Source organism: Panthera tigris, chromosome D2, assembly GCF_018350195.1.
Source record: "Panthera tigris isolate Pti1 chromosome D2, P.tigris_Pti1_mat1.1, whole genome shotgun sequence".
NCBI lineage: Eukaryota > Metazoa > Chordata > Mammalia > Carnivora > Felidae > Panthera > Panthera tigris.
In genome coordinates, this window is record NC_056670.1 from 79,707,710 (window position 1) to 79,729,061 (window position 21,352).

The 21,352-nt window shown below is 52.0% G+C and overlaps 1 protein-coding gene across 3 annotated transcripts in view; it reads right to left on the reverse strand.

Moving 5' to 3' along the window:
- Nucleotides 1-21,352, reverse strand: part of CTBP2 (C-terminal binding protein 2) — a 159,181-nt gene that overhangs the window by 98,114 nt on the left and 39,715 nt on the right. For all 3 annotated transcript variants that reach the window (XM_042961275.1, XM_042961277.1, XM_042961276.1), the window contains one exon: nucleotides 11,003-11,104. The gene's annotated coding sequence lies outside the window, so the exon portion shown is untranslated. The remainder of the gene's footprint in view (nucleotides 1-11,002; nucleotides 11,105-21,352) is intronic.

A 21,352-nucleotide genomic window follows, 5' to 3' on the forward strand; every position in this document is an offset into this window, starting at 1 on the left:
AAAGAATTTACTTTCATTTTCCCTTGGCAGAGCATAAAAGCCCAAACACAACACTCGGTTTGAAACTGACAAGTGTGGAGAACAGAAGATGCTCTATTAAATGGAGACAACAGGAAAAGAAAATGGTATTTATAATGATTAGCCACCTAATTAATTCTAAGAGTAGAATGTCAAAAGCTATAAATCCATTTCTCTGGTAACCGAAGCTCGACATCAAACAAAGTCACTTCTGTGCTGAGAAGGGAAACCCTAACATCTTCCCGACATTTGCATCCAGCAACGGGGCTGTTCCACTGGTTTTCCAGGTTAAGGGTCCTCGGAACGTATGTGGAAAAGCGACGGAATAAAGACGCACGCACACACAAACGCAGAAGTAGCTGCAATAAATTCTGAAATTAAGACCGCTTCAACGCCACCAGTGTGGGTTCGTATGAACAGACTCCTAGGATACGTGTTCATTCCCTCCTGTGACAATTACCTCGGGATAAAGGGAGAAACTCTCAGGCTTCTGCCCCTGTGAAGAAATCTGGGGACCTTTTTGTTTCTTGAGCTTGGCTTTTGGAGGGTGCAGGTGGCAGAGAATTCTAAGACAGACAAAGGTGTGACAACACCATTATCCTCTGAAAACTTTTGTGCACCGTCCTTACTCGTGTGTTTAGAATCTACCTTTTGGGGGAGAGGAGAGTCGGGGAGAAAGGGGTGCAGAGAGAGCAAGAATAGCATAAGACCAAAATTGATTTAATAGATGCAGAGTTGTCCTTCTCCCCGTACTCCCGGAATTTTCTTCCTAGATTGCAAATCAAAATCTGCATTGAAATAGAATATTTTTTTAATGTAGAAAAGAGGATGCCCTAGGGTACAGAGGTATTGCGTTCAATATCCACGGGCACAACATTGCATTTCAAATGAGATGCGACATTTTGAAATTTACTGAATATATTACATATTCCAAATTGTCTTGTTATTACCACTATTTTTACTCAATTCTCCTATCCTAATAGGTGTGTTTCTTTTATGACCGGGACTGTTAATAAAAGTAATGTGATATTACATCATGCTATCAATTGAATCTTGAGAAAAGATTACAACGATCCAAGGATCTCATAAGCCCCTGGCTCTCACAATTCCAGCCATTATTCAGTGTGAAATTCAAACAGTCTGAATTCATTAACATTGGTTGCTACAAATCTGCATTTTCAGACTTTGCCATAAAACGCAGGAGTCCAAACCTGGTGACCTGAATCGAACAGACTTTCCTGGCAAGTGGCCGTGCTAACCGGCCTCTCCCGGCATCGCTCCGGGTGCTGGACCTCTCCACGGCGGACCCCTCGCTGCTGGCCTCACGCTTCATGTTGGGCCACACTTCACATTCAGCCAAACTGCAGACACCCGGGCCACGGACAGGAGAGTGACGACCCGTTCCCAGTGCAAGACCACGCTGCCAAATGGGTACCAGGAGGCCTGTCACATCTGGGCACAGAACCTGGACTCCCAACGCCTCCCCCCTCCCTGTGGCTCAGATCAGCTCCTCACAACAATAAGAACTCAGATCCAACGTGCAGTATGTGAGAAAGCCTCTGGGGAACCCTAAACCCTTCATCTCTTGATGAAGAAACGTCACTGCGAGCATCACAGTGAGGGACGGGGCGGGGGGAGTGAGTGCCCCACTCCCAAAGTTCCGGGAGGAAACCACAACACAACCGTAATGAGCAAGGAAGTCTAGAATTCTAGCCACCTTTCATCAAAACGTTCGCGTAAGCTACACTGCAGGTGCCTCCTGTACGGCGTGCCCTCCAGCCGTGGGCAGGTCACCAGGGCTAACCCACCGCCCCGCCCCCCCAGCCAAGGGCATGGCTATCTCGTTTACTGCCGCTGCTAATGATGAGGATAACAGCAGTCACCAGTGCGAAGCCCTTACCGTGGACCGGGTACCCCAATGAGGATTTCACTGAACGCCCAAATGGAGATTAAGCCCATCTGACAGAGGGGGAGTCTGAGGCACGAAGCACAGGAGGCTCCGGTTTGTCCAAGGTCAGTGGCATCAGAGAGGGGGCCGGTGGCACTGCAAGGATCTCCTGGCTCCGCCATCAGGACCCTTCCCTCCCACCGATCACCAGGGCCACAGCCAAGTCTTTGCCTCTGCAACTGGACCCTTCCTTCACCTGCCCTGTGCAAACACGCGGAAAATGCGCCAAAGCCATCGGGCTGCCGGGGGGCGGGGGGGGCTGCGAGGATGCAGTTCCAGGCTAAAGAGCTGGGCTGCTTCCCGGCCAAGTCTAACGCTGCATCAATCTGCTCTGTTTAAACACACAGGCAGAAGGCTTTCCGGCCCTAAACAGGCCTCTGTGGTGCTGCCACTTAAGCCCGTGGGAGATCAGAGTACAAATCAATACGAATCCTCCTTCCGAGAGGAAGTTGCAACCCCATGTCGCGGTTTAGAGGTCATCTTCTGCTGTAATTAGGAAGCAGCAGCGAGTTTCGACTGAATTATGAAAACGCCAGGACTCTCAAAAGGTAAGGTTCGCAACAAATGCGGGACCGGGGCCGTGAGCTCCACATGCAGGGGGAACAGGCTTCCAAACCTCCAAAGGCAGGCAAGGCAGGCCTGGGAGGTCCAGACACAAGCTGCCCTTGAGTTCAGGCCCGGGGTTCACGAAGGAATTTAATACACAGGCCATCTGTCCTTCAGTCCCAAGGGACCTGAAGGAGCCACGCGGCTCTGGGAGCCAGTCGGACCTTCTTTCTGTCCTCATGATCCCTGCTCAGATGTGGTGCCGGCGGCTGAACCCCAAGCCCCCTCGCCCGCAAGGCTCCCGCAAGCACGGCACCCCGGAGGACCCGCAAGCCACGGGGAATTCTAACTCCCCACCCAACTTGTACACAGGGGAGGCGGGGGCATGCCTTTGCCTTCCTGCCTCGGAAGGCTCGGGAACATGGCTTTATTATTTCGGGAACGCATATACCGTCCCCCCACCCCCCCCTTCCCCGACAGGTAATATGTCATGCTGGTTTGCCTTCTGTCTGCAGAATCCACTCCCCAGCTAATGCAGAATCAACCCTGCCCTTCCAGACAGATGCTGGGATGGTTCCAGCAGGAGCCCAGTCCACACCTCCCTGGCCCCACCGCAGCCTGGGATCCAGTCATTCAATAAGTCGTCTGCGGACCATTTATTGTAGTCCATAACATGCGGACCGTGTACAGAAAACGAAGGGGGCCGTGGCTTCTTCCTCGGGAGCTTACAGTTATCACTCTGGAAGGTTCCATGTCAACAGAGCACTGCTCTTTAATTTTTTTAATGTTTATTTTTTGAGAGAGAGGGAGAGAGCGGGAAAGAGAGCGCACGTGCATGCCCGGGGGAGGGCAGAGAGAGACGAAGACAGAATCCGAAGCAGGCTCCAGGCTCTGAGCTGTCAGCACAGAGCCCGACGCGGGGCTCGAACCCACGAACCGTGAGATCATGACCTGAGCCGAAGTCGGACGCTCAACTGACTGAGCCACCCAGGTGCCCCCAGAGCCCTGCTCCTTAACCCTTATTGTGTCATTTCACCCTGATAAGAGTCAGAAGGCTCGGCACCATCAGAGACTAAAATCCCTGCTAAAATCCGTAAGGGCTCAGGGCAGGTCACAGGCCACCTCCTCCGCTCAAGCAACCCATGAGAGGACTCCAGCCAATCTCACTAGATGATCACATTGATTAAGAGATGCGGCTGAGGCCAAGGGCAGCTTGAGCCTGGACCTCCCAGGACACAGAGCGCCCCCCCCCCTCCAGACCGCGTCCCACAGGGCGCCTTCAGTACTGCCGACCTGTGGGAGGAGACATAGGTGTTCAGTCTGCAGAGACGGCCGCCGCCGGAGGGGCCAAGGGGCCAAGGGGCATTCCAGCAAACCCACACACCGCTAAGCCCACATCCCATGCTGCCCCAGAGGGGGGAGGCCGGGTCCGAGGCTCTGGTGCCCATGAGCAAAAGCACCAGCCCGCCCCGCCCCCGATGGAAACCGATGGAGAGCGATCGCCCCGCTGCCCCGATCCGGCTGAATTTTTCAAGGAGTTGTAGGTTACACCCTGTCCAGGCCAACAAAGGTTTCCTTCGAGTTAAACAATGTATAGCTGAACCGGAAGGAGGGAAGGCGACCACAGCAAAGGTGTTGGGTTACAAGGCACAGGTATCAGATAGCTTTACCACCGAGACTCATTTTCTGCCCCGTCTCCTATATGAAAAGACGGCACAACACAGTCTGACAAATCAAGGCCCCCTCCGAACGGATCCGATGAGAAGCTCTCGGGGACGCCCGATCCTGCCCGCCTGGGGAAAGATGGGGACTTGGGGAACGGGGTCCTCTGTGGGGAGTCACTGTTGTCAGCGCCCAATCACGAAGGAACGGAAATGAAACTCTGGAACCGGATGCTCGGAACTGCCCCTCGTCCGCGGTTCGTGTTTTTTTTAATCTCCACACACTAACTTTTTTCCCTAATGTTCTATCTTTTTGCCATATATAATTAATTTTAACAGCATCTCCAACTTACCCCACAGGCTGTTGCTGGGTCTTTTAAATAGTATACTGCTGAGAAACTGATTTGTTTGCTCCCCGTGCCTGAAGAAACCACATTATGAAATATGTATAAATGTCATCGTTCAGACTGCTGCTTAGGATTAAGTACAGGAAAATGCTCCATTTTTTCCCCCGGGCACAGGAGTCCACTCGTGGCCCACGCTCTCATGTATCACCCACGTACCCCCCCCAAAAAAAAAAAAAAAAACCAATGAACTACACCGCATTTTCCCTTCAAACCTCCTATATATCCTTAAGTCTATATATACAAGTCTAGGGGAATTATCTTAATTGCTACGTAGAAAGCATTAATTGCAAATGTACTCAGCAGAGAAGACTGGATTTCGAACAGCATGGGGCCAGGTGGGAGGTACCCAGTTTGCCAAAAATAAAGGAGTCGATCAATCAAGCAAGCAGGAGTGTTCTGCTGGGAGTTAGACAGGAGCCACAGACAACAGGCCTGGGGACACCACTAACTCCGGGGACGACCGGACTCACAACCATTGCCCAAAGCCTCGTTTCAGAAAACGCTTAAATCAGGGCGCCGAAACCGGATGACGAAATGCTCTGAAAATCCGGAGCTCTTTCAGGGTCACACGGGCTACTTCCTGAGCCGCGTGTGACATATTATAGCATCTGTGGCACAGGGAGCCGTGGCAAAATTGATAAAGTGATGCCAGGTTACGCTTGAACCCAGAGATACGGCGTCCGTCCCTCCATGAAAACCTTGAGGGGGGGGGGGGGGCGCGCAACAGAAACTACTTAAAAGTCACACCAGGTGAAAAAAAAAAGTTCACGGTCTAACGCATTCTCGAGGTAGTGGTCACAGTGGTGACACAAACACACACACCAAAAAAAACACGCAAAATAACCTTTTCCTCTCCTGTTAATCACTCTTGGACTGGCCGATTAGGGATCCCAATGGGTTTTTTTTTTTTGCTTTTTATTTTATTTTTTAATGTTTATTTATTTTTGAGGCAGAGAGAGACAGAGCATGAACGGGGCAGGGGCAGAGAGAGAGGGAGACACAGAATCGGAAGCAGGCTCCAGGCTCTGAGCCATCAGCCCAGAGCCAGACGCGGGGCTCGAACTCACGGCGAGATCGTGACCTGAGCTGAAGTCGGACACTTAACCGACTGAGCCACCCAGGAGCCCCTTTTTTTTGCTTTTTAATGTTTGTTTGGTTTTTAGAAAGAGAGTGCACAAGCAGGGGAGGAGCAGAGAGAGAGGGAGACACAGGCTCCAGGCTCCCAACTGTCAGCACGGAGCCTGACACGGGGCTCGAACTCACGCCTGTGAGATCATGACCTGAGCCAAAGTCGGACGCTTAACCAGACTGAGCCACCCAGGCGCCCCAGGATCCTAATGTTTTTGGTACGAGAAAGTTCACTTCCCCACCCACTCACACAACCACATCCACAATCCCCATTACGAAACTTGCCGTAAACTTAAAATATCGTATCCTTCAACCAGCGGGGCCCTCACCCTGGCAGGTCACCTCCTCCTCCTCCCTGCTCTCCTTCGAACACTTCTAACACCCACGTGTCAAGCCTCGGTCAGCTGACAATCACCTCTGGTTGCCGGGAACTTGGGGTGCTGTTCCGCTGTCCACTGGGGAGACCAGAGGAAGGAAAGGGGCTTTCTCTGTGCACGAGTCCTGCACCACAGCCGCACCCGTGGGGACAAGCAGTGGCCCACGCTCCCCCCTTCACACATACCCAAGTGCTTGGGGTAGGGACAGACTCATCCTACACTTGAGAACAGCCACGGGCCCCAGGAGGCATCACTAGCCACCAAGGGGTCCCGCGATGCCAGTAAAGCAAGTCACGACACTGCAGGGTTTCTGCCGGGGGTGAGGGGAAACCGGAGTCTGGGGCTCCCTGGTCGGTGTCTCCAGCTCTACTCTCTCACAGGCCCCATGTGCTGGCACAGAGATCGGACCATCAAGTTCTTCACTGATAAAATGGGGATCCTGAAAAGGGAGGTGGCCCGCATGTCCACGTCTCCCAGCGGAACACAGGGACGGCGTGCTCCATAATGTCACAGCTCCTGCCCCACCAGGGGAGAGGGCCACGGGCAGCCACCCCCTCCCAAGCTGGGCCCTCCAGCAGAAGCACAAGTAGGCAGAGACCCACCCCGGCTGGGAACCCCAGGAAATACAGGCGGGCGTGCTTATTCCGGACAGACGGACGACAGAGTGAAAATTAAGACTGGTTCCGCACCTCCCTGGCTGGTTAACTGGCTGGGATTAGAACCAGCGGTCTTGGGGAGTGGGGGACGGGCAGCAGCAGGGACAGCAGAAAATCCACCCACCGGGAGCTGGAGGCTGGACCCGTGCAGTGTGGACAGGGATAAACTCCCAAGAACAGAAACCAGGGGGCTGCACGGATGACCTCTGTGGTTCTGCCCAGGAGCCGTGCTAGGGTTTTGAGGCTCTCAGGAGGAAAGAACAAGGGCTGAATCAACCCCCTCCCAGAGAACGGCTACCATGTGAACTTGGACGTGTGGCTCAGGAATAAAATCCCAACAAGGCTGAAGAACCCAGGGCCCAGCTGGGGCCCTCCTCCCATTTCCGCAGAGATGGCTGAAGCTCCAGGAGCATCCCTGCCCCCCCCCCGCCCCCCCCGGCCCCCAGCTCAGCCTTCTGGCTGTTTCTCATCTAGAGAGTTCCCCCACAGATAGAAGGCCCTGCGTATCTTTCTCTGGTTTGTGGTTTCCGATGTTGGCAGCCTCGCCTCTGGCCGAACATCTGGAGCAGGATGGCTCGTCCCTAGTGCAGGCCAAGAGCTCCGGAGGACCCTGGGGGGCCACGGTGCCAGGACCAGCGGACCCCACGGTGTAAGCTATTCGTTCCTGGAGTAGGGCAATACTTTCCCTTCTGCTTTTTGGGAACGAAATCCGTCTCGGCAGAAACAGGGCAGAGGCTCTAACAACCAGGCAGAGGGCTTCACAGAGCCCTGCTGGTCCACTAAAGCCGCACTGCAGATGGCCAGCACAGCCTGGTGCCCACAGCAGACCGGGTGAGGCCCTCCACACCCACCAGGCACAAACATTGCCAGCGCCCTGGGATCTCAGCTTGCGGCCGTCGGTGATGTGTGTGTGTGTGTGTGTGTGTGTGTGTGTGTGTGTGTGTGTGTGTGTGTGTGCGCGCGCGCGCGTGTGCGTGCACGCACGCGAAGTAGGTCCAGCATTCACATCATTATCCGATCCGTCAAAATAACACCATGCACAAGCTCTCTGTGCGCAAGCAGCTAGATACGCTGCCGTGTCTTTGCCAAACCACAGCCACTGCCACCCGCCCCCCATCACTGTACAGAATGAAGGCGAAGAGCTTTGATTTGCATTTGCACTTATGTGTAGGCATGTAACAAAAAGTGCTTTTATTCCCCCCACTGCCACTTTTGTGGCAATTACAAGGTACCTGGGTGCTGACGCAAACACTGACGCTCAATAACAAAACGGTGCAAAGACAACAATGACCCACCGATGGAGAATGCAACTCTGGTTGCGGTGGGGGAGGGGGGGTGGGGAATCAGCAAACCAGCAAAAGGCATGCTGGGTTTTCATTGTAACCAGTAACAACATACAGAAGGAAGGGCAAAAAACCTACAACAGAAGTGCAAGATGGAAACGTCACATGTCATTATTCATTCGTAATGAGAAAATGAGCCTCTTTGCGGGGAGAAAACTTAAATGTGTCATTTGCAGTTTATTTTTACGAGGCCACAAACCAAATTAACGAAGTCTAGAATAACAGGCATAGAATGCTTTTAAATGGGGACATACTCAAAAACACGAAGAGGTCAAAAATGACGTATAAACGGTTCCAGAGCCTCACGGGTTTGCCACTTGGAGGCTGTGGTTTTCCTGAGTTTTGTGCTTTTCATCTACTTCCTTCTCCTCTGCCCACATTAAACAAGATCTGTGTAGACCAGAGACCTCAGCAGGTGAGTTACCGGGGTGAAATCAACACGTGGTCCTTCTTCGGGCCGTAATGCAAGACGTCCCTCTTCTGTCGCTGTGCATCTACCGCAGGTGGGGCTGAATGGGCAGCCACCAAAAAGTGAGGTACAACTTACTGGTCACAGTGACGAGCCACAGAGAAGAGGTCCAGAAGCGAACACACGCTTCTAAGGACGTGTAGGGGTCCCCTCTGTATCTGTGAGGGTGGTCGGGGCAAAGGTAAAGCCCCATGGCGGGATGCCCAGTGCTGGGGACTCCGGGCCAACTGGAGGCAGAGAGGCACCCTCCTGGCACAGTAACGATGCTCTGACTACGGTCAGCTCCCACGCGGTACCGCACATCTCAAGCTCCTCTGAGGGGTCACCCAAAAGTAGGCCCCAAACATGGCAGGGGGAACCGGCCTATCCGGCCAGCATCTGAGCATGCTCAGTTCTTGGGAAAACTTTGTTATAGGGACCGTGTTGCAATTTCATTCCGGTACAGATGCATTTATGCAACGTTAACGTTCAGCTCTCTGGATCGAGACCACCGATAAACAGCAGCCCGCGGTGGTTCAATGATCAGGTTGAGCCAAATGAAAATGTGGTTACTCAACCATGTCTGCTGTCTATATATATCTCTATCTTGTCTCTATATATATACACTTTATCTACATATCGATGTCTACATATCTATAGATCTATATATAGATACATAAAAAGTCCATTTCATCCCTATACTATGAATTCCCATAGGCTTATCTTTAGAGGACATAGTTTTCCAACTCTCCAAGGTCTATAACATAGTTGGCCGCAGAACTGGACGCCAGTGGGAGTCCAATGAATTTCCATCGCCGTCACAGTGGTGACGCCGCTGAAAACCTCTTTGGCCTCAACACCCAGCACGGAAACCGACACCCCACCAACCCCAGGCCCACAAAGATTCTGTAACAACAGTATCTCTGCCTGAGAATCCTGGATTAGACTCCAGCACACAGGGTCTTAAGCTAAAGGTTTCTTTTAGAAGAGTGGGAGAAAGCCAGAAGAGAAAGAAATGTTGGCGGTGATAGGCAACGCTCAATGTGTTTGGTTGAGAGGGGCCATCATAACCTACTAATAAATACACCATTCCCCCCCCCCCCCCGCCCCAACAAATGTTCAACATTTCTAGTCTCTCGTCCTCCCAAGGGCTAAGATTCTTAGAACTACTCCAAGAATAGGGGGTCTCCTCTGTCTGCACACTCTGCTGTGGCCTGTGGTCGGGCCAGCCCTCTGGGTCACGCCTGGGAGAGGTTTCTGGGTTTCTTGATCAAGTTTCATCTTAGAAGGCAGGGCAGGTGGGGGACCATCATTGCCCCGTTACTGATGCACGAATAAAACCTCCAAATGCCTGGAAGAGGCTAGTGCTGGCAGGGGGGGCCTGGCAGGCCCAGGTGGTTACATCAGGATCTCCACCTGATCCTGCCACCTCACGGGGACACTCAGTGAGACCCCTCCCCGGGCCACAACCCACGCGGCCTGCTGGGTTCAGGCGACTTCACCGCAAGCCTCTCACTGGCCCCGGCTCCGAAGAAAGCGGGGCCCAAGCCTGCAGGGCGGAACCTGCCCTTTCCCGAACCGGAGGCTCTGTGTGATCCAACACTTTGGGGAACGTGCCCAGAGGTGTGACAGGACACGCAGAAGATTTGCTCTCACACTTTTTCTTGCTTTTAAACGACGCTGTTAGCTCGAGGAGAAAACATTTTTTTTTCCAGCAGGATAAAAATCAATCACTTCTGAGAAGTTGCCATTTTGAGACTTTGAGTAAGATGCAGGTTTTGTGAAAAATGGCTAACGGCATGTGGCAACTAGACTCTAGACCTCCAAACCTCGCCATGGGTAAGGACTGAAAGACATCAATCGATACTTTCTCAGCCACAGTCCAAATGAGTGCAGGCAAAATTGAATGCTCTCCTCTGCGCACACCCACATCCCCAATCAAGTCCACCAGAAAAAAATCATTAGGTGTTCGAGACATCCTCGAGGTTGGTAACTCTAAGAATCTAAGCTCATTAGAGATGTGCCTTCATCAGCAAGCTGCTTTCTTTTCTCTAGACGTCTATCTACCTTTTTACTCAAGCCTCCTGGGACAGCATGAGACGATTTCCCTAATTCATTTTTATTCTTTGCAATTAATACGTCGAGAAGTCGTAACACGACTTCCATTCTGCCTTGAGTTTCCTAGTAGTATAATTTCCGTTGACTTATCTCTGTAGCAGCAGCAGCAGCAACAATCACTTTACATTGAACTCTATTGCCTCAGAGTTAATTACATGTATTTTGCTTCTGATAAATGAAAATACCAGATGCAATTAATTGAAAGACAATCAATATGATCCTGCTATTAGACATCCCAGTGAAACATCCAGAGCCTGCTGGCGATCCATAGTCATCAACTAATTGAAAACGCATTCCAGAGGGGTCTTAGAAAACCTGAACTTTTACCTGGAGATATTTTACAATAACTCACCAATATAAATCTGTCCACAAACTACCGTTCGCACGATGGGCCGTCCGTCTTTTTAAGGGAATCCAGCTTCATTGGCTCAAAACCATTTAAGGCGATGAAACTCTGAAAGCACAATGAATTGGGTCAGTGGAACCGAAGGAGTGATTTTTTTTCTGTTGTTGTTTACATCTAGCCATTGCTTAATTGCATTTTCCCCGTGCCTTCGATTCTAAGCTACCAGAGGTTATTAAATGGTTTCATTAAAAATACTATTTGTCTTGCTTTAGTCACACACCAGATCAAATTAAACAGCAGAGCACCAGAACAAATGAACCCTTTCCATCTATTCTGACACAAAGCCAAGCGCCCAAGACCAGAAGGTGATATTGTGTCATCACCATGAAAATATCATTTACATCCCTTTACATCTTCAAGTAGCAAGCAAAGGGACAAAACAATCAATACCTTCAAGCAAAAAGTATGACCAACTGTTTGAGAAATATGGAAGTATAAAATGCAATTCATAAGCCCATGGTTTATACGTGCTATTAGCATAAATGCTGACAACTGTTAATCCACGGTAACTCTGATTAACGGTTGCAGTTGACCATTAATAGAAGGCATTTTAACTTACTGCTGAAATTGATTACTCAGTTAAGAATTCAATCCTAATGTTCAATAAAATTGCACTTTCTTGGCAAATGCAATATGAAATGAGGTGATGCATTAAACAGCACTCACATTTATTTTACTATACAAGGAATGAAGAGGAGATCTATGGGGCCATCACATTATCTGAACTGCTTCCTTTTCGCACCGAGTTGTGAGAGGGGCAGGTGGGAAGGGACTCCTCTGGCTGACTGAAAAGGTAAAGGCACCGGGCAAGCGGGCCCAGGTGTCTCTTCGGTGGCTTTCCCACGAAGAACAGACAGGATTGCAACACTGCAGGTGTTATGCAAACCGGACCGTCCACGTTTCAAGGCAGTCTTTTCTCACGTCCCGTGAGAAAGCGGAGGTATGCATCCCGGAAGCGAACTGTCTCGGTCAAACCTGACCATTCCTTCCGGGGCCCAGCTTCTAATCAACCAGGACTCAAATGGTTGATTAATATTTCGAGAAGTGCATGAAATGACAGAAACCAAGCTTCCCACCGCACTCTACTTTTCAAATCATTTGAATCTTAGGAAGCTGGAGTTTCTTTATCCACGGTCTCCTCCTTTAAAACAATGGGGTCATCTCTTGGGATCCAATTCTGGGACGTAACCTGCCTAATTATGCAGCAATCAGAGACAGGAACCACTGCACCTCCCAGGTCCATCCACTCCCCCCTCAAAAGGACCCCATACTTGTGTGTTCTCCCATCAACGTAACGAATCAGGGCATCTGAGTGCGCGGGCACCAGCCGGCTCCCACACTGCCAACTAGAACGGAGGCCAAGGGCAGGCATGGCCCTGCCGGAGTATTCAGAAAAAGGGTGGCCTCTACAGTCACGGTTATCACATGTGAGGTCAAGAAATAATTCACTCCCAGCTGTGCCTCCACACCACCTTAGGCCACAAACTTTCCAACCCAAGGAGGGGTGACAGGGAGGGGACAGAGAGCGCCAGGCTATTCAGTGGTGGCGAACACCCAAGACACAAGTAAGTTTCGTGTTTAGTAACTAAGCATTTACGCTATTGAGGAACCATCTTGATTTTCAGGAGGCTTGCCTAGCAAACTCCTGTTCACCCTTCAAAACCCATCTCCTAGGTCTTCTGTAATGCCTTCCGTAATGATGGGGGGGGGGGGAGATGAAGGGGGAGGGGGAGGGAAGGGAGACAGAGAATCCCAAGCAGGCTCCACACTCAGCTCAGAGCCTGACATGGGGCTTGACCTCATGAACCATGAGATCATGACCTGAGATGACATCAAGCTTAACTGACTGAGCCACCCAAGCACCCCTCTGAGCCTCCTGAATGTTAAATGCCTTGATTACATTTGATTCCTCTCTGGATCTCACTAGGTCTGGAACACAGCAGAAAATCACATTTGTAACTAACTGCAGAACAGAACTTACACCCTTGGTCTAGTATTGTTTGTCCTTGTAGGTCGCTGGCTTCCCCTTTCGTTCCATTTCCAACGCTTTGCACAACCACAGATCCTCAAACGTTTACAGACACAGAGATGTGTAAACAAGGCATTTCCAAAACTATAAGGAAATTGTATCTACAGCTGACCCTTGAATGACATCAATGCGGACTGTGCGGGTCAACGTAACATGCGGATTTTTTCAAGAAAACAGAATACGGTCCTAGCAGCGTATTTTCACTTATGATTTTAACAATACAGCCTATATAACAGACTACGTGTGTCAATGGACTGTTTATATTGTTATTTACGCCTTCGAGCCAATCATAGGTTATTGGTAGTTAAGTTTGGGGAGAGTCAAAACTTCTATGCAGATTTTCGACAGCATGGGGGGTGGGGACGGGGTCCAATGCCCCTAACCCATGTTGTTCACGGACCAGCTGTATAACAGAAAATGGTCCCTTTAATTTTTTAATGTTTATTTTTGAGAGACAGACAGAACGTGAGTGGGGGAGGGGCAGAGAGAGAGGGAAACACAGAATCGGAAGCAGGTTCCAGGCTCCAAGCAGTCAGCCCAGAGCCCGATGCGGGGCTCAAACCCACGAACCGTGAGATCATGACCTGAGCCGGAGTCAGATGCTTAAACGACTGAGCCACCCAGGTGCCCTGGAAAAGGTCCCTTTCAGAAAGCAGGGAGGGAAGGAAACGTTATTGGTGAAGTGAAATTGAGCACTGTCTATACAGTTACTTCTTGTTTTTAAACAAAGTTCTGAAGAGAAATACACTAACACGTTAACAGTTACCTAATCTTACTGGTGGGTACAGATTCTTACTCGAGACACTTCATAGTAAAATTAATGAAACAAGGAGCAGACAACTCTGCCTGTCTGGAAGGCTTCACAGAGGAGGTGACAAATTTGGGAGTGCCTGCAGACTGCCCAGGCCAACCGGGACCGCTTATTCAGCAGATTAAGAAAGTTAAAAGGCTTGGAAGACTGTCAAAATCTTTAAAGTCAGCGCGCACTCTTACTTGAAGGTGGAAAGAAGTACTTTTAAAAAAAACTGGAGCTACAAACCCTTGTTACCATAGCATAATGTGCAAGAGAAAGTACCCTGCAGACCCGCCAGGATTTCTTTTTTTTAAATGTTTATTTTATTTATCTTGAGACAGCATGAGTGAGCGCAGGGGAGGGGCAGAGAGAGAGGGAGACACAGAACCCGAAGCAGGCTCCAGGCTCCGAGCTGTCAGCACGGAGCGGGGCGTGGGGCTCGAACCCACAAACCGCGAGATCACAAGACGCTTAACCGACTGAGCCACCCGGGCGCCCCACCCACAGGGATTTTTGTAAGAACTTCCAGGAGTACACAACAAGGCACAGAAAGGACTTGGCTGATTAAAACCACCACGACTCCTCCACGAGCAACCTAAGAAGCCCAAGTGGGGGCTAGTCCACCAGGTGACTCGGCCGCGGCGGACGAACACCAGTCAGCTCCCGCGTCCGGCCAGGGAGAAGGGCTCCCATTTTGGGCTTGCACCACCAACCTGGGCGAGCCTATTTAACATCACTTGGCAAACGTGTTCCGCCCACATCCGAGGGTAACAAGACCGGGGAGAACGGCAGCATCCCGAGCCTGGAGGAGTCTCAGCCGGGCCGTGTCCCGGGGCGTTCTATGTACAGGAAACAGACAATTCAGGGCACATTGCCCAGAAGGATCCCTCTCCTCCTGGATTTTTAGTTTCTTACCTGAAGTCAGGCATAGGAAAATTACTGTTAGGGATCTAGTTAGTGAGACTACTTTTCTGAAATGGAATGAGATGAGCACCTTGGACAATCTGTGAAGAGCCGGAGGCAAGCTCTAAGAAGGCCTGATGGCACCTTCTGGATCATTCGGGGAGGATCCGTCCTGCTCTCGCCTGAACTCCAGCCGTCTTTCCTTACAGCTTCCTGTGCCCTGCAGGGCACCAGAGGCCCTCTACCATCCAAGCTGCAGTGAGGCGAGGGTACCCGGGCGCTCAGCCTGGGCTCTCCCCACCATCCCACCTGCTGCCAGGCATCATTTCTGGGATGAAACACCCACTGACTTGCACCTGCTCCGTGAGAATTACTTCTAATGCTGCTTCTAGCATCTAAGGTTCTGACGGTCAGCTCTTGGTATCACCGGAGGCCTGGCCCGAACCCCACTTGGATTCTCTGTGCTCCGGCTACTCACGTTCGGGTCATCTAGGCTTTAAAATGCCTGTCCCACTGTCCTGCCATAGGTGGTGGGGGCGGCTCTACCTGCTGCTCTCCAGTGGGGCCCCTCCTACTCATCGTCTCCAGGCGGCCAGGGAGCTGAAGGGCAGCTCAGCTTGGGCTGATTTATTACAAGGGCAAAGACCCTCAAAGCAGCAGATGTGGACAGAGCAGGCGGCCCAGGTGCCCCGAGAGCACCAGCCTCATCTGGAACCTGCTCCTGGCATCCACAGCCTCATCTCGGATCCAGGGGACCCCATCAACATCTACTACTTAGAAAACCCAAGAGTCGTCTGCAATAATCATACCTCAGGCAGTCATGAAATTACCCAATAGAGGACCACTGAGAAGGGCACGGAGTGCTAGCTGGACGGAGACACACACACACACACACACACACACACACACACACACACACACACACACACGACTCCCAGGCTCCATGGGTGAAGAGGACCTGGGACTCTGCCCCAAGACGGAGACTGTACCTGCTTCACAGGCGAGAGGGCCCTTTCAAAGAGATCTGGAAACCCGGCCCGGGGCCCGCACACAAGTACTCAGAAAAGGCTAGTCATCATCCAACCTGGCACAAGACTTCAGGACCAGATTGTCATCATTAGCACCTTCTAAAAACCAAACCCACCTCGGGGCACCTGGGAGGCCCAGGCGGTTAAGTGTCCGACCTTGACTTCAGCTTAGGTCATGATCTCACGGTTTGGGAGTTCGAGCCCCGTGTTGGGCTCTGCGCTGACAGCGTGGAGCCTGCTTGGGATGGTCTCTCTCTGCCCTTCGATCTCTCTCTCAAAATAAATAAAACCTGAACTCCCAACTGGGTCACTGAGACCAACATGCCTCCCATCCAGCCCGTCGCCTAGCTGGGTGAGAGTCGTGTGGCAAGGCTGTGTTCAGAAAATAAACAAAAAGACTGGCTGAAGAACCATCCAGAACCTCAGCCTTCTCTCTCCTAAATGCTCTCTTGGCACAGATGCCCCTGACTGGTCAACAGGGCGCCCGCTGCTAGGACATTTACAACTGAGCCTCGCAAACAGGACAGGTCGGCACTCCACGAACTGCCCACGTCCCACAGCTGCAAGGCCCCACCCTCGTGGCGTCCAGCTGCCCGTCTGGGCCTCAGGGCAGGACAGCCCGCCCCGCAGGAGTGATGGGCCCACTGGGCTGCTGCAAGAGGGATCCACACAAACAAAACTCAAGCCATAGCTCCAGAGAAGGCTCACCCCACCTCTCAAGGGCCTTGGATGGTTATCCCCAGAGGGGACCTGAAGGTCCATGGGTCCACCCCCTCCACGCAAGACCGGTTTCAATCTCTTCTCCCCTCCTGCAGCAGACCTAGCCCCACCACTGTTTTGGGGCTGCAGTCTGAGAGGACAGTAAGCCTTAGTGACCGGGCCACAATCGGAACGTGAGGGCACTGAGAGGGGACTCCAGGGGCTTTCCCACACATCCACCGAGGATCCTCTTAACCGTGTCAAGGTCAAGGGTGACAGACAGGGAAAAGCCTCAGGCAGACATGGAACCTAGACGTCCACAGAAAAACCAAGTGCCCTCCTTGTAAAACTGGCCTGCCCGTATAACATGTCCTTCCGGCCAGGCGGACGGACACACACCCACAACAGGACGGGGGAAGAGTGCCTGGTTTCCTGTCTCCACCCCCAGTCCTACTTACCAGCCCCTGGTTCACACCCTGGCCACCTGTGCTGGTCTCTCCCTAACCTTCCACCTCCGGTCGGCCCTCGCCCGCCAGGGTCACTTTGAGGATGTGTGGGGCAAAAGCCACTAACAAGACTAAGGAGATGGCATCGGGGCCTTCCCAGCAGACTGGGTGGCACCGGGCGCCCTATGTGCCCAGTGGGGGGCTGCAGTCTGCAGTCTCCCGCCTCTGAGCGTGCTGGGTCACAGCGGAATCTGCCCTGTAACCAGGATGTCAAGGCCGCCACTGCAGCCCACGAAGCCAGGGGAGCCCAGGATAGCGCCCCCATCCCTCCGCATGCGTGTTTATGCGCCTGCCCAGCCTTCGATCGTTAACTCACCCCAGAAAGGCCCAGCCCATCCGGCGCGAGGCAGGGCAGAATTCTGGTTTAGCGGTTACGTGGGAAAAGGCAAGGAAAGGACAACGTCCGCCGAAGAGCAAACTGTTCCCTGCACGTCGGACGAGACCGAATTAACACGGTGTGATCTGAGTTGCCATCACCTCAGCGTGGCCAGGTTATTCTTCCCCAGGATTCAATTCCACTTACTATTGCCTAATAATAAATAAACCATATTAATTAGCCTGGAAACAATTAGCCTTTATTCAGGGGGGGAAAAAAAGGAAGGGGAAAAAAAAAAAACAACAACCCTGAAAGCTAATTCTTTCCAGGTCCCTATACAGCCCACGCTGGCATCGAAACACTTAAGGTCAAATCAACACTTCATTATAATCCCCTGATGCCCCAGAGTTTCAGCTTCAGTAAGAAAAATGCCCGCCAGGCAAAAACTTCACATACACAGTCTTTGTGGAGAATGTTTATGGAAATTTTGTAATATTAAATACGTTCAGCTGGTTTTAAGTTTTCAGAAAGTAAAGGCCCAACAGCCAAGATTCTGGAACGCTTGTCTTTAAATCTAAGGGCAGCCAGTGGAAAACTGTAGGAAAGTCTTGGAACGCTGCCATTTTTTTTTAAGGAAAACAAAATAGGATATTTTCTCCGTGTTGTCTCAGATGTAGTCAATTAATTTGTCCCTTTCTCTGCTCCGTTTTCAGGTTTTTTACTGCCGGAGCCTACGGAGCCCGCAGATTTGAGACAGAAGTAGGTGACCAGGAGCAGTTCAGCCTTGGAGCATGAACTGGGCTTCAACGTGCCGGGGAAGGGCTCCGTCCTAAGTGGCAGATCGGGGGGAGGGGGGAATGCTTGGAAACGACTGTAAAAACGGGTGCTGCTGACCAGGCCTGGTGCAGGCCAAGGTTTCGGGGTGGGGTGAACGGGGGAGTAGATCCATAAGCAGCAACCCACACACACAGTGACGTCATTGGGCGAATTCAAGCTGCGTTCCCACACCCCAACTGCCCAGCTGGCCAGGGGAGTGAAGGCAGCTGGGCCTGAGCGGTCTGACCCCTCAGCTCGTAGAAGCCTGTACGAAAAGTCACACAAGCCAGGAAGCTGCCTTGTTAACTCTGAAAAGACCACAGGGGGAGGAAGAATCCTTGCCAGGGAGGCCTCTGCTCAGTGTACCAGAACCCAGTCTCCAGCAATGGAGGGACAGGGAGAAACGCACATCGCCCATCCGGGGCGCGTGTAGGTGGCTTTGCACGGTTCCGAATAGCGACTGAACAGGGAAGCTACGGGCCGAGGCACACACCCCTGTGTAAGAGGCTCTGGAACCTGCCGGGAGTGCAAGGAGACATGCGCTCCCTGGGGTCAAAGCCCAGCTGGCAGAACCGCTAACCCGGCAGGGCATCTGGGAAGCAGGCCTGCCTGGGTTTTCTCCCTGGTAGAGGGGTGGGCTCCAAAGAGGAAGAGGTGGTTATGTAAGCTCCTTTCCCACGGGGGGGTGGGGGGTCCCCATCGCCCCCCCTCCCCCCCCCACCATGCGACAAGGGGGGCGGGCAGGAAGCAGAGGCGGCTCCTGGTGCACGACAGCCTTTAAAATAAAAAAAAAAAATTTTTATAGTTATTTTTGAGAGACAGAGTGAGACAAAGTGAGACTGGGGGAGGGGCAGAGAGAGAGGGAGACACAGGATTGGAAACAGGCTCCAGGCTCTGAGCTGCCAGCACAGAGCCCGACGCGGGGCTCGAACTCACAAACCTCGAGATCATGACCTGAACCGAAGTCGGACGCTCAACCGACTGAGCCACCCAGGCGCCCCGACAGCCTTTAAAATAAGATCCACTGAGGAGAGAGCAGGACACGGAAGGGTCACAGAGACAAACCACAAACTACCCTGGCAAGCTGCGGAGACAGTACGAGAGATCCTCTCCCCAAAAGTTAGGTTTCTGCCTCCACCCCTTTCTACCCCTAGGGACTGCTCAGAGGAGAGCATTTCCATAAAGACAGGAAATCATCTAAGATACGCCCCCCGCCCCAATAGCTGGATGACAGTCTCTCCTGATACACAGCGGATGGACACCTATGCAAGCTGCACCCACACATCATGCATTAGGTGCCTGGATTATAGAGTTTTAAAAACTTAAAAAATATTTAACATAGAAGAAATACTTCTAGGTTAGTGGGAAAAGAAATATAAAATACGTAGAATGATCTTATCCTTCCCCCCCCCCCACCAAAGTCTCTGAAGTTGTTTATTTATAGACAGAGAACGACCGTGCACAAAGAGAGAGAGGGAGAGAGACAGAATCCCAAGCAGGCAGGCCCCGCATACTCAGTGGAGAGCCTGACACGGGGCTCGAACCCACGAACCGGGAGATCATGCCCTGAGCCAGAAATCAAGAGTCAGATGCTTAACTGACTGAGCAACCCAGTCTAGGCGCCCCTAGAATAATCCAATCTTAAGTGAACTTTCAGGTATTCTTTAGAGGGTTATTTTCATTTTTTTGTAGATACTTAACGTACAGAAAATACACCCAAAGTGCTATTTCTCTACGCGAAGATTAAAGGTGATGGTTTAAATGTAAGTCTTTCAGATCACAAAAACCATTTAATTGTCTTCAGACTTTACTCTCCATTTCCTACAAAGAGCAGATCTCCTACAGTCCGGAAAATGTGCAGTGAAGAGGCTGTGGGGTCTTAGGTCAGGAATGGGGGGGGGGGTGCTGAAGCTAGGAACGCAGAACGGGGGTCCCCACGTCGTGGCTGCAACCACCTACGTGGGTTTTGGAGTAAGGTATCTGCCCTACTCCTCAGGCAAGTTCAACCTGTAACAGCGTGTCCCTCTTGGGGACGCCGATGCAAAGCCTGAATCCCAGGGGCCGAGCAGCTGGAGAGGATCCGGGGGGGGGAGCGGAGGCACCCACACACAGTGCAGATCCCCGGGCCCCGGTGGGGAGCTTGTCCGCCACGCATCCCTGAGCCGCTAGAGACTAACAGCGAGCCGCAGCGCTAGTGGGGAGAGCAGGGCAGACTTCTCAGCTGGCTCCGCCAAGTTCTTGGCTACAGATCAGACTGCAGGAGAAGGAGTACAGAGAAGCACTGGCCAGCTAGAGAGTGGAGTCCTCAGCCCCTAGGAAACTGCTTACAGAAAGACCTCATCAGCTCTCGACGTCAACACTACGGACCAGCAGGCTCCACGCGGGAGACCGAGCGGGGCAGGGATGCTGGGGGGAAACCCGTGTGGACGGTTCACAGCCCCTCAGACTCCTGGTCTCTCCCACACCGTGTCCTCACCCCTACCCCTTCGTACTCTGGAGAAGGCAACTGGCGCTGGGCCTGTTTTGTGACTGATTTAGCCCGTCAGCTCCGTGCCAGCAGGGACGTGGTCCGATTTTTGTCTCGCAGGACTCAGAGCCCAACCGACGCTTAAGGGCCTTGGAAGGGGACTGTGTGTGGTCCTGGGAAAGTTACTGGGCCTCAGAATGCCTTCCTGCGGTGAGCCCAGGATGTGTGGGACTCAGGTGAGAGCACAGGTACTAAGGTGCTCAGGGCTCGGTGCAGGGACCACCGTCCGCACTCAAACAGCACGCTCGTCTAACAAATGCCGTCTTTCCTGACATGACTAGGTACATCCAAGAATCCAGAGTCCTAGAAAGGGGGGCGGGGGGGGAAGCCTGAAGGGAAATTCGTTTTCTGTCTTATTTCAAACGAAATGTATTCAAACCCCAACCTCAAGGTTCAGGGAAGCCTTGAGTATAAAATGAAGCAGCTGTGGTACCTGCAACACAGGAACGACTTTCCTTTTTAAAAAATTTACAAGGCTGGGCACGTTACAGAGAACAGCACACGGGGAACCTCTGCAAACACAAACACGAATGAGGGAGGCACCCAAAGGTCTCACTGAGCATTAATTTACGTATTTCCTCTGGTGGCCACAGGCTTTTATTTTTTAAGAAGAAATAAGTCACAGAGCCAGTGGAGACGTGCTCGGAGGGAAACCGAGGACCCAGATCACCCAGCCTCT